Below are 13,343 nucleotides of genomic sequence, written 5' to 3' on the forward strand. Positions count from 1 at the left end.
CCATCTTGAGTTGATTTTTGTATATGGCGTGAGGAAGGGGTCTAATTTCAATCTTTTGCATATAGCTAACCATTTATGCCAGCACCATTTATTGAATAGAGAGTCCTTTCTCCATTGCTTGTTTTTGTCACCTTTGTCAAAGATCAGATGGTTGTAGGTGTGCAGCATTATTTCTGGGCTTTCTATTCTGCTCCATTGGTCTATGTGTTTGTTTTTGTACAAGTATCATGCTATTTTGATTGTGTAGCCTTGAAGTATAGTTTGAAGTTGGGGAATGTGATACCTCCAGCTTTGTTCTTTTTGCTTAGGATTACTATGGCTATTTGAGCTCTTTTTTGGTTCCATAGGAATTTTAAGATAGTTTTCTTCTACTTCTGTGAAGAATGCCATTGGTAGTTTGATAGGAATAGCATTGAATCTGTAAATTGCTTTGGGCCGTATGGCCATTTTAACAATATTGATTATTCCTATCCATGAGCATGGAATGTTTTTCCATTGTTTGTGTCATCTCTGATTTCTTTGAGCAGGGTTTGGTAATTTTCATTGTAAAGATCCTTTCACTTCCCTGATTAGTTGTATTCCTAGGTATTTTTTTTATGGCTATTGTGAATGGGATTGTGTTCTTGATACAGCTCTCAGCTTGAATGTTATTGGTGTATAGGAATCCTACTGATATTTTTACATTGATTTTGTATCCTGAGACTTTGTTGAAGTTGTTTATCAAGTCAAGGAGCTTTTGGATAGAGACTATAGGGTTTTCTAGGTGTAGAATCATATTGCATAAATTGACTAAATTTCATAAATCAGATTAAAAAATGCAACGTGTCCTGAGCTGAATAAATAAATCCACACCTAAACACATCTTGATGGAACTTCAGAACACCACAGGCAAACAGATCTTATAAGCAACCAGAGAAAAAGACATAGCTCTCCTACAAAAGGATAACCATTAAACCAAAAGAAGCCTCATCAGCCAAAATAGATGTTAGAATATAATAGAATAATATTTTCAAAGTGCTGAGGGAAAATCATGGTTAATAAATATTCTATACTTAAACTATATTTCAAGAGGCAAAATAAAAAAAGACACTTAAAGATAAAGACTGAGTTAGTTTGCCACCAACAAAGTTCTTGATTCAAAACGTCCTGTGTAAGAGGTGCTTCAGGAAGAAGGAAACTGAACTCAGAAGGAAGGGGTGAGCTGTGAGAATGAAGGTGAATGTGCGGCTCCATGTATATAAGCATCATCCACTTAAAACCACGGAGGCGGTGACTGTGAAGGGGTGGCAAAGTCAAGATGGAACTCGATCGCTGCACAACATAATATGTCACATGGGAAGACGATGTCTGTACTGAAATCACTCTAAAGTCATCTAAGCTTAGAGACGTTGACAATCTTCAGACTTTGAGTATGTTTTTGACTATGCTGAGGTAATCAAGAAAATCTGAATTTCAGGGTGACTTTGTTTAAAGGGATGACTTAGCAATCCAGGCTCTTCCACTTAGTGAGGCCACTGTCTTTGATGCACCCACAGCTGCTGTGCATGCTGCTAACAGCGGAGAGAGGGGAAGATTGCAGAGGACATGTGCAGCTAGGCTTGGAAGTGCAGACATCAGGTGTGGCCTCATCCTTTGCCAGGTGCCATTCCCATCATCCCAAACTCATTGCCCCACTTTTGTGTGACTAGAAATAGGGACAGCTTGTCAAAATACTAAAACCCTAAACAGTAAAAGAATAGAGGTAGGATCTGTAGCTTGCAAATAAGTAGAGGAAAGAAAAAGAATAAATAAAACTTGGTGAAATTGGTGAAATCAATAGAAACCAAAAAGGAGGAAAAAAGCATAGAAAAAAATGACGAGAAAGTGCAAAATAAAATAGCAGAATAAGCACAATAAATAACAATTACATTAAACTTACCACTTATTATGCAGAGATTATCATAATAGATTAGAAATTCTTTACAGTCAAAGGCAAAACTAAAACACAAAGCCAGCTGGATGTAATTTGCAAGGAGCATATCTAAAAAAGATTGAAAAGTAAAGGGAAGAAAAAGATATACCAGCTAAACACTAACCAAAGAAAGCTAGTCTAACCATATTCATTGCAACAGATCCTTAAGGCAAAAAGCACTGTTAAGGCTGATGAGGGTTACTACATTTGGATAAAAGGAATAATTCAGGAGGAAAATATAAGAATTAAGAACTCTGAACTTTTAGTCACCTAATAATGCAGTTTGTATTTAAACAGCCAAAATTGTCATCATCACAAGGTAAAACTGACAAATCCCTGTTGTAGTGAGAGATTTTTAGCACATCTGTCAGTGATCAGTAAATGATGCAAAATCAAAATTGGTCGGGCTGTAGCAGATCTGAGCAACACAATTACTCTACCTGTACAGAACCTGCTCCCAACAGAAAGAATACACATTTAGGAGGGTTCTGCCGTAATTTTTTCAAGAGATGAAGTAAGCCTCGACCAAAACAACTGCAATGAGTTAAAAGCAAAGAAATGGAAAAGTAACAGGATTTGCTATTTACTAAATATGGGAGTTAAGGAGGGAAAAGGTGGAATGGAAAATTATTAAGGCCAGCCGGCTGGATCGTGATGCTGTAAACGGTGAGACAAAAAGGATTGAGGAGGAAGTTTGGGCAGAGGGGAGGATGATGAGTCCGGGGGTGACCTTTTGAGTTTAAAGTGCATTTTATGGAGAAAGCTGAATATCAGCTCCCCGGGCTGTTCCATTTGAATAGTCTTCTCTGGCTTTCCATATACACGTGTTCAAAAATAATATTGCTGATTCATCCGTATTTAATAGATAACTCTTAGTGGAAATGCTACTTGATCAATCAGGTAATACTTAGGGGGCTTATGTTGGAACAGCTAATTTTATTACGCACTATTTATTATTAATTGATTAGGGCTCTTAAGTAGGTAAGAGCTTTTCCTTTCAAGTGGGTTATAGAAGTAACTATTGATTCCTTAAAGCTGATCTATAACATGAATCAGATAATAATAATAATAATGATAAGCTATCATTTGTAAGTACGTACAAGCTCTTCCACATATGCTATTATTATTTTCACAGCGATGCCAGGAGGTAGATAGAATAGGATACATATTATTATACCCATTTTGCAGATGAGAAAATTGAAGAAAACATCACACAAGTGTATTCTCTGACCTTCAAATCCTGTTGGTTTTATAATTTAGACTTTCCAAGATGGTTGCAGGCTGAAAAGGTTGAAATGAAAAAAATAGCCACTTTTGTTTTTCTTTGGTGCTTAATTCAGGATGCTTTGCTCCCCATCTTATCTCTTGCCCTGGGCTTGCTGTTATGAGGTCTTTATTTCTCAGGAGGCTTTTTTTTTTTTTTTTTTTTTTGAGAAAGAATCATGCTCTGTCTGTCACCCAGGCTCGGGTGCAGTGGCATGATCTCTGTTTACTGCAACTTCTGCCTCCTGGGTTCAAGCGATTCTCCTGCCTTAGCTTCCCAAGTAGCTGGGATCACAGGTATGTGCCACCATGTCTGGCTGATTTTTGTATTTTTAGTAGAGACGAGGTTTTGCCATGTTGGCCAGGCTGGTCTCGAACTCCTGACCTCAAGTGATCTGCCCACCTTTAGCCTCCCAGAGTGCTGGGATTACAGGCATGAGCCATCGTGCCTGGCCTCTCCTGAGATGTTTTGATCCTGGAGCTTGTGGATAGGTTTACATGTGTGCAGATATTTTTGCACATGTTTTTATTCACTCCTTTTTTATGCCTTTTTTTTTTTTTTAAACTCAAACCTCCTTTCCTCCTTCCAGTGCTCCTTCTCATACCGTAATGGGTGGAAAGATAAAAGCTACAGTTTCTGGAGGATTCTATTCTCTGCACTGAACCTTGACCAAGAGTGCCTATGTGATATTTTCTAAAGAGAAACTCGACAACTTTCATTGATTCTCAGAAGTCTCCAGAACCACTGCGGAGAGAGAAGGGAATAGTAACAGGAAGACATGCTTTAAGCAATCATTAGATTTCTCTTTTGCATTTCACTCTCCTTTGCATTTCTCCATTTTTCTCTCTAGGGACTGTAAGTCCAGTTAGAGTTATATATGACTTGATGACGTAGCAGAAGCGGGGGGAGGTTTCCAAAACTCTATCCTTTTTATTTGGGAACAAACAATACCTAGGTACTAAGTTTCTCTATGGTTAAGCTAAAGGAAAATGCCCCTAATACCCTATACTATTTTTGATATCTCTGGAATGAAATCTATATTATACAAATGCAGCTTCCAAAGGACAGAAGTAATTACACTAGTCCTTACGTTTGTTCATTTCTCTATACTTCGGAAAAGTCATTTGCCTTCATTGGAATTAACACAGACGGATGGCTGAGAAGGCTTGGATGTGGCTTTCAGCCTCTTTATGCCTCCAGGTCTTAATTCTTCCTCTTCTTTCATTTGAAATTTTCTCTCCTCATCTTCCGCTTGCCAAACTCATTCTCATTCTCAAGAACGAGCTAACGTCCCTCCTTTGGGAAGGTAGCTCTTAACTCACCCCAGTCTGATGTAATCACTTTCTAGTCTTCCTCTCTAGACTGTGTGCTCCTTGAGCACAAAAGAACTGGGTCTTTTCGTCTTCAAAAAAAAAAAAAACCCTCTCTAGCACCGAGCATAGTGTCTCACATAAAAGGAAATTTCTATATGTTTTATTTTTTCGTGTTTGGTGTGAGTAAATATTAGCAGTAAAGTTCGTAATTCTTAAAAGTCTTTTTGAGGCCATACACATAGCAAACAAGCCTATGAAGAAAATATTCAACATCACTAATCATTAGAAAAATCAAATCAAAACCACAATGAGATACCACCTCACACCAGTCAGAATGGCTATTATTAAAAAGTCAAAAATAACAGATGTTGGTGCGGTTACAGAAGAAAGGGAACACTTATACACTGCTGTTGGGAAGGCAAATAGTTCAGCCACTGTGGAAAGCAGTTTGGAGAACTTACAACTACCATTTGACCCAGCAATCCCATCATTGGGTGTATACCCAAAGGAATAGAAATCATTCTGCAATAAAGACACATGCAGGTATACGGTCATCACAACACTTTCATAGTAGCAAAGACAAAAATCAATCTATATGTCCATCAACAGTGAACTGAATAAAGAAAATGTGTAAGTATACACCATGGAATACTATGTAGCCACAAAAAAGAATGAAATCATGTCCTTTGCAGCAACATGAATGCAACTGGAGGCCATTATCCTAAGTGAATTAATGCAGGGACAGAAAACCAAATACAGGCTTGCACTTCCCTTCCCTCCCCTCCTGATGCCATGCAAAGAGAAAAAGGAAACCGAATCCAACATGTTCTCACTTATAACTGGATGCTCAACATTGAGTACACATGGACATGAAGAAGGGAACAATAGACACCAGGGCTTACTTGAGGGTGGAGGGTGGGAGGAAGGTGGAGATTGAAAAACTGTGTATTGGGTACTATGTTCACTGCCTGAGTGATGAAATCATTTGTACACCAAATACCAGCAACACACAATTCACCCATTTAACAAATCTGTGCATGTACCTTCTGAACCTAAAAGAAAAGTTGGACCAAAAAAAATTTTCTCTCAAAGATTTTTGAAAATGCACACATAAATATGCATGAATGAGGGAAAGAAGGAATGAACTAAAGATTTGGCATGCTGGAGATCTGATTGTGTTGACATTGATTGGGAATCCCAACGTGCTCTCTCTCTTAAGAGTTCAGAAATACAGTTCCCACTAGTCTACCTCACTGCTCTGCCTCTGGCTGGACATTGTTCTTTCTGGGTAAGACCTGAGCACAGAAAACTCTTGTTAGCAATAAAGAATTCCTGCTTACCATTCACTCACATTCATTCCAAAGAGTTTATTGAGTGCCTGTTAGGTTCTAGACACTATTTTAGGCACTAAAACTCAAGAACAAAACCGAGAAGAAACATCTGTCTTCTCATTGAGTTTACATTCTAGTGTAAGGAGATCAAAAATTATCCATAACTACAAGAAGGGAAATATGTTAACATTTATGTGTTATAGAAAAATATTGAGCTGGGTCAGAGGCTTTGGGGGGTCTGGGTGATAGTGGGGTGCTTTCATTTTAAATAGAGTGGGCAGGAGATGCCCCTCTGAGGAAGCGACTCTTGAGGGAAGATGTGGGGTGAGTTGGCCGTGAAGACATCTGGGAGAAGAGCATTCCCTGCACAGGAATAGTCAAGGCAGAGGCCCTACAGCAGCTGCTGGGGCTGGAGCAAGGTGGGCAAGGGTGAGAAGGAGGGGGTAAGAGGGAGGGATTAGAAGGAGGTAGTGAGGGCCTTTGATGGTTTGGCTGTGTCTCCACCCAAATCTCATCTTGAATTGTAGCTCCCATAATTCCCACGTGTTGTGGGAGGAACCAGGTGGGAAGATAATTGAATCATGGCGGCAGTTTCCTCTCTACTGTTCTCATGGTAGTGAATAAGTCTCATGAGATCTGATGGTTTTATATGGGGAAACCCCTTTTGCTTGATTCTCATTTTCTCTCTTGTCTGCCACCATGTAAGACAGGCCTTTTGCCTTCTGCCATGATTGTGAGGCCTCCCTTGCCACGTGGAACTTTGAGTTCATTAAACCTCTTTTTCTTTACAAATTACCCAGTCTCCGGTATGTCTTTATCGGCAGCATGAAAATAGACCAATCCAGTCTTGTAGGCCATTTTAAGGACTTTGGCTTCTTTCTCTGAGGGAAGAAGGAAGCCACTGGAGGGCTCTGTGCAGAGGAGGAATATAACTTGGCTCAGCGATTTCAAAGACTTCCTCTGGCTGCTGTGCTGGGAGTGGATGGGGGGTGAGCAATGGTGGAAGACAGAGGAGGTACTGCAGTTAGCTAGAGACAGGGGACAGGCAGCAGGGGACCAGTAGCAGGTGGACAGGCTCAGGTCAGAGGCATCTGGTGAATGGTGCTTTTGACTAATCCTGATCAACTGTGAACTTAAACTGAAGACTCAGGTATCTTTTGAAAGGCTTCCATAAAAGTGTTGATATGGGTAATAATTTGTAAGGTTTTCGGATGACAGTGCCTATGCTCCACAAGACTCATATCTTGCTTTTTATAAATGTGGGTTTTCTTCCTATAAAAGAGTTGCTATTGATACAACATCCGTACCATAAATTGAAAGTCATCTTGGTTGTATTGTGTGAGCTGTGTGGAAGGAATGATTCCTGGATTTGATCAAGAAACATGGCATCTGAGTAATTTATTAGAGGATTGTGAAGAAGTGTAGGTGCTAGGGGATAATGTTTAGACTTTTCAAAAAGTTCTGCACAATATTTTATACTATGAGCTATTGAAGTGTAAGTGTTTGAGTAAGAAATTGTTTAGAAAATAAAAAAACCAGTAGTATAAGTAAAATTTTTGTTGGGGGGCTCATTAAGAAAATTCTAAACCGCAAGATTCTCAGTGAATTCCACAAGTCTATGATAAGAGACCGTTTCCAGAGAAACAGGAAATACTTTTCACATGGGGAATATGCTAACAGAACACATTAACCAGAAAGCTGGAATCTACTGAAAATAGTGGTAGATCTTAAAAGTCTGAAATAAAATATTTTTGTGGATACCTTCCTAGTTTGACACAAGAGATATAAAGATGTTTGTATGTAAGCCTTTGAGATCGAACCCTAGAGAAGACCAAGAAGTTTCTACGTGGATAACTCACAGATAAACCTCAAATTCAGATTCCCCTTTCCCTCACTCCAGGCTCTTTATCTTGGACAATTGCCTCATCCTCTTGGTCTCTTGCTCGATCCAGAAGCCATGAATACTTCTGCTTGCCTGTTCCCCTATCAGGTGCACAGCTCGGCTGAGTCTTCTATTCCTCATCTGTTCCACTCCCTCCTTGGTATTTCCACCCCCAGCATCCTGCTTGGGGCTCTGCCATTTCCCTTCTGGAGTATTCCCCTGGCCACCTGGCTGGCTTCGTGGCCTCCATTCCAGCCCTACTCCAGCTTTTCCCCAGATGGGACACCAAGGTGAGGGTTCTCACCCACAAATCTGATAATGTCAGTTCCCTCGGAAAACCCCTGAACAGCTTCCCCTTGCCTTCCAGATGAAATCCGAAATCCTTAACGTGGCACACAAAGTCTTCTGTTATCTGGCCCTTGCCTTTGTATTCTCAATTCTCCTCTTATCACTCCCTTCCTTGAACCCTGGAACCCTCATGGGAACTGTGTACAGCTCCCTGTGTGTCCTGCTCATCTCAGTGAGGAGCTTTGCATGTGTTTAATTTCCTCCTGCAGCACTGGGCTTCCTGCAGGATTCATTCCTCCTCCTCCTTAACATCCCAACTTGAGGTCACTGCCCTAGGAAATCTTTCTTCTCTGTCTCTGTTTCTACATCAGGTATCATTCCTGTGTGTTCCCATAGCATTTTGTGTCTATTGCACTTATTTCTTGAATTGTTACTATTGTCGAAAAAATTTAAAAAATCTTAGTCTCCTTAAGCTTTAGTAAGTCTCAGATATGTGAAACATGCTTAGTTAATGTTTGCTAAAAGAACTCAGACCTTCCATTACATATCCTTGTATATGACTATTAAACATGTCTCTGTTTTCAGGACTTTTTGTTTGTTTGTTTTTTTGAGACAGAGTCTTGCACTGTTGCCTGGGCTGGAGTCCAATGGCGTGATCTCAGCTCACTGCAACCTCTGCCTCCTGGGTTCACGCGATTCTCCTTCCTCAGCCTCCTGAGTAGCTAGGATTACAAGTGCATACCACCACACCTGGCTAATTTTTTGTATTTTTAGTGGAGATGGGGTTTCACTATGTTGGCTAGACTGGTCTGGAACTCCTGACCTCGTTACCTGCCCACCTTGGCCTCCAGACTTTTGGTTGAGTGTGCTTGTAGAGATCTTATTTTTATGTGGTAGTATTTTAAATATGGGGCTGAAAGGACAAATGACCTCAGTACCTATGTTATCTTTTATTGCATTCCACTAACATTCCCATGTTTCTGTTTTTTGCCTTCTCTCATCTTCATTTAGCATGTCAACATTTTATAAAATAGATGATGATACAGAACTTTCAAATATATATCCCAGGAAATAAACAAGATGGAACCTGGAGTTGGTCATGAAGAATTCTTGAGAGCCAGTATTCTGAGTTTTTCTTCAGTGACCCAATGTCAATCACTTTGAAAGAAGAGAGGCAAAGAAGTCTGTTTTTCATTCCATCTCTTTGCCTGTGTAAATAATTACTATCAGTTTCTAGGCTTTAGGACCAGTGCCATAAAGACATTTTAAGGTTCAATTTCACAGACTCATTTCTGACTATCTCAGGACACCATGGGAATGATCTGTGTACTGTGTTGTTTTCTGGAGTGACTTAGCCATGCAGCCCTTTTGCTATGACACAGCAGCAGCAATCAGGCCTGTTTTATTTAGTGCCTCCTTTTTTCTTCCATTGTTCTCATGTGTTTCAGACCCTCACCACCTGGTGACTGGCTGTAACCCCCTCTCCAGCTTCCTTAGGGGGCAACATCCCTATGAGAATGTGAGTCAGAAACACAGTGGCCACTGGATACAGCACTGCTAGAGACAAGCAAAGATCAAGCAAGCTGAGGTCAGCACAGGTAGACAGGTTCAGCTGGAAAAAGGACTGGGTGAGCTGTGCTTGGAATGAGACTGGCATGTCTGATCTGGTGTTAGGCAGAATTCTGGATTTAAAAGTTGACAACAGGTGGGAGAAAATTTCAATAGGGCTGGACATACTATGAAGAATACACAGAGAAATTACTGGCTTTGATAAGGATCTCTGCAGATGAGACATTTTATCTAGGGCAATTCAGATATATTAAATTGGCCCTACTCCAGGTAGAGACTTACTGGTCTTAAAGGGCTCTCATCAGTTAAGGACAATTCAGTTCCCTTAAAAGGAAAGGCGTTTCTTCATCTAGCTGTGCTTCTTCAGTAGGTGAACAAGAGGGGGAATGCAAGTGAAGGAGACGGGCACAAAGCCCGACCTCCTTGTGGACTTGGGCTTCTCCGGGGAATGCTTGTTCTTGGGGATGTGGTTGGATTAGCCCTGGGAGGTGGGGAGAGGAGGAGATCGGTGGAGGGCAGTTTTCTTCCTTTTCCCTTTCCTTGGATTTCCCCCTCTGAGACCAAGTCACCATATGGCACCAAAGGGAGAGGTTTGGCCCAGGAACATAGACTTCTCATTTTCCAGTTTGCACAGCTCATCCTGCCCATATAGATCTCTTCTGCACTTTCAAATAAAGCTTCCTGAAATGTAATTTTCATTGTATCAAAAGCCTTTAATGACTTCTTATTGTTAATAAATTGCAAACCCCTTAGGCTGACATTCAAGGATCTTGACTATCTGGCCCCAACCTACCTCATTCTTCCCAAAGCAAATCCTCGACTCAGTGAAGCAAGTGTACTGGCTGTTTCTTGAAGACACATGCAGTTCATGTCTTCAGGATTTGTCCATACTACTATCACCCATCCAGAACACCTCTTCACTCTTCTCCATTGATGTGAATTTTTAAACACAACTGCTCAAATTCTACCTTTTCCACTCTTTTTTTTTTTTTTTATTTTGAGACAAAGTCTCTCTCCGTTGCTCAGGCCGGAGTGCAGTGGCGCGATCTTGGTTCGCTGCAAGCTCCGCCTCCTGGGTTCATGCCATTCTCCTGCCTCAGCCTCCCGAGCAGCTGGGACTACAGGCGCCTGCCACCATGCCTGGCTAATATTTGTATTTTTGGTAGAGATGGGGTTTCACCGTGTTAGCCAGGATGGTCTCGATCTCCTGACCTTGTGATCCGCCTGCCTCTGCCTCCCAAAGTGCTGGGATTACAGGCATGAGCCACTGCGCCCAGCCCCTTTTCCACTCTTGACCCTTCTGAAACCAGCTGGGTTCTTGCTTTTCTTTCCGTAATGTCTAACTGAGTTTGGTGATCTCTGGTAAGAGTAAATGAGTGAAAAGAAAACAAAATATTAATACCAAAGACTGTGTGGAAGGACTATGCTTTCCAGAAGTAAGCTGTCTAAACTTCCTCCAAGAGATAAATGCCTTTAAGATATGCATCTCTTACTTTGCCCTCTTGAGTATCAGATATCTTCCTCTCTCAACGTGGCACTTGTTTAAAATCCACTGGGGATATTTTTGCATCATTGACTGAACACACTTAGAGGGCTCACGTAGCAGAATATTCTCAGGGCACACTCCGTGTCTTGAGTCCGGGACATTCTCAGTGACTTGCAGCTATCAGTTTTCTTTCCAAGCATGCAGACACTACTTATGTAATTCTGGCCTCAAGGGTATTTCCAGGACACTTGTCTGCAGACAGGAGCAGGATAATTAGCACATACACGATGGCCCATACAAGAGGGGGACAATTAGGATAAAAGTTGGGATGGTCCAGATTTTAAACTGAAACTGCTAGGTTGAGAAGGACTCAAGACAAAGGCTCTACGGGGTGTGGGCCAGGAAATGTGGGTTGGCATGGTGTTAGAAAGTCCCCATGAAAACACTGGATATGATTTATTTTATGCTTTCTTTTATTTTTTGTTTTTGAGATGGAGTCTCTCTCTGTCACCAGGCTGGAGTGCAGTGGTACAATCTTGGCTCACTGCAACCTCTGCCTCCCAGGTTCAAAGGATTCTCCTGCCTCAGCCTGCTGAGTAGCTGGGATTGCAGACACCCACCACCACACCTGGCTAATTTTTGTATTTTTTGTAGAGACAAGGTTTCACCATGTTGGCCAGGCTGGTCTTGAACTCTTGACCTCAAGTAATCCACCTGCCTTGGCCTCCCGAAGTGCTGGGATTACAGGCGTGAGCCACTGCGCCTGGCCACGAGGATATGACTTAGATTCCTAGCATGTTTGCAATGCACACTGGACACTTGCAGATCTCATGTTTGAATGATGGGAATTGACTACCTTTCCAATATGCTAAGACGGGTAGACTTTGGTCAAGGGAGGTCAGGAGCATCCAAGTAGTTGAAAGAGTTCTGAAGTCGTTGTATAACTGCTTGCCTTAATGCAGCAAATGTTCTGTGGATAATATCTTCCTGCCGAGTTACATCAAATGGAAATCGAGCTGTGTATTTTCTTAGCATCTTAGGCCACAGTGCCCTGTGCGTTTAACTCAAAACTCTTTAAGCTATAATGGAACACCCTTAATGGATCATTTGGCATATGTGGTGATGCTTACATGAAACAAACTTCTAAAAAATTTAAACTAAACCTTTTAGAACTTCCCACTAGGGAGCACAGTTGCGTTGAAAGGCAATATAATTTGTGACATCAGAAGACTCTTGTTAGTCTCTTTAGAAAGTGTTCTTTTCATTTTCCTGACTACATTTTCTTTTTTTTCAAAAGAAAATCAATTATTTCATTAGATGAAACATTTTAGGATGCATTTATGTTTTTCAGGAATCACATACAAGGTAATAGACTGTTATGGTGATTTCTATCCAGCACAAGCTACATACAAGTAATATTTCATTGAGGTTTTCTGGCCCATTATTTTTATAGGTAAAGTTATATTTAGGGAGGGGTAATGGTGTGTCAGGGGAAACGGATGCTGAGACATTATAATTAACTTGCATTTTAAAGAAAGGCAAGCTAGACACTAGCCTTAGTGTGTAAGCTGTAACAATCAGAAAGAGATCTTTATTCTAAAATTATTAACTGCAATAATTAACTTTTAATAAACTCTGCTTCTGAGATACTATTGGTTGGTATGACTAAATTTAAAAGTCAGCATTTTGTGGTCACACACCTGTATCTACATATTTATTTTACTAGGATGCAATTGGTAAAACTCTCATTTTTCTTATTTTGAGTAGAAGTCAGTAGTAGTTTGCAACATAATTTAGCAAGCAAACTGTTCAGCATGATTCTGCCTTTCTATTTGTATGAGTGAGGTTTGATGAGCCTCGGACCACAAAGACTTCACTTGGAGACAAAGTGTGACCCAGCACACTCCCGTAAACTTTCAAATGATCCAGCCTCATGACCGTAGCTACAATTATAAAGAATATTATAGTTCATTTTTCATTTGTTTATATATACACAGCAACTTATTTTATGTACAATCTTGATGCATAACTCAGTAATTATGACACAGTTACCCCCAAAATATCTGGGCTATGTGAATTAAAAAATGTTCTTAATAACCTTGTATTTCTTTCGGAAGAACCTATAAAAAGGAATGATTGCTTTTCAGAGCAGCAAAGGATAATCAGAGAGCCCAGAGTGGGGGAAATCTCTTCTCTTGGCCTTTGCTTGGGACTCATCCATCTGCTGTCTCTGTTCTCAACTGTCTATTAAAGCAAACG

Source organism: Pan troglodytes, chromosome 14 (genome assembly GCF_028858775.2).
Source record: "Pan troglodytes isolate AG18354 chromosome 14, NHGRI_mPanTro3-v2.0_pri, whole genome shotgun sequence".
Taxonomy (NCBI): domain Eukaryota; kingdom Metazoa; phylum Chordata; class Mammalia; order Primates; family Hominidae; genus Pan; species Pan troglodytes.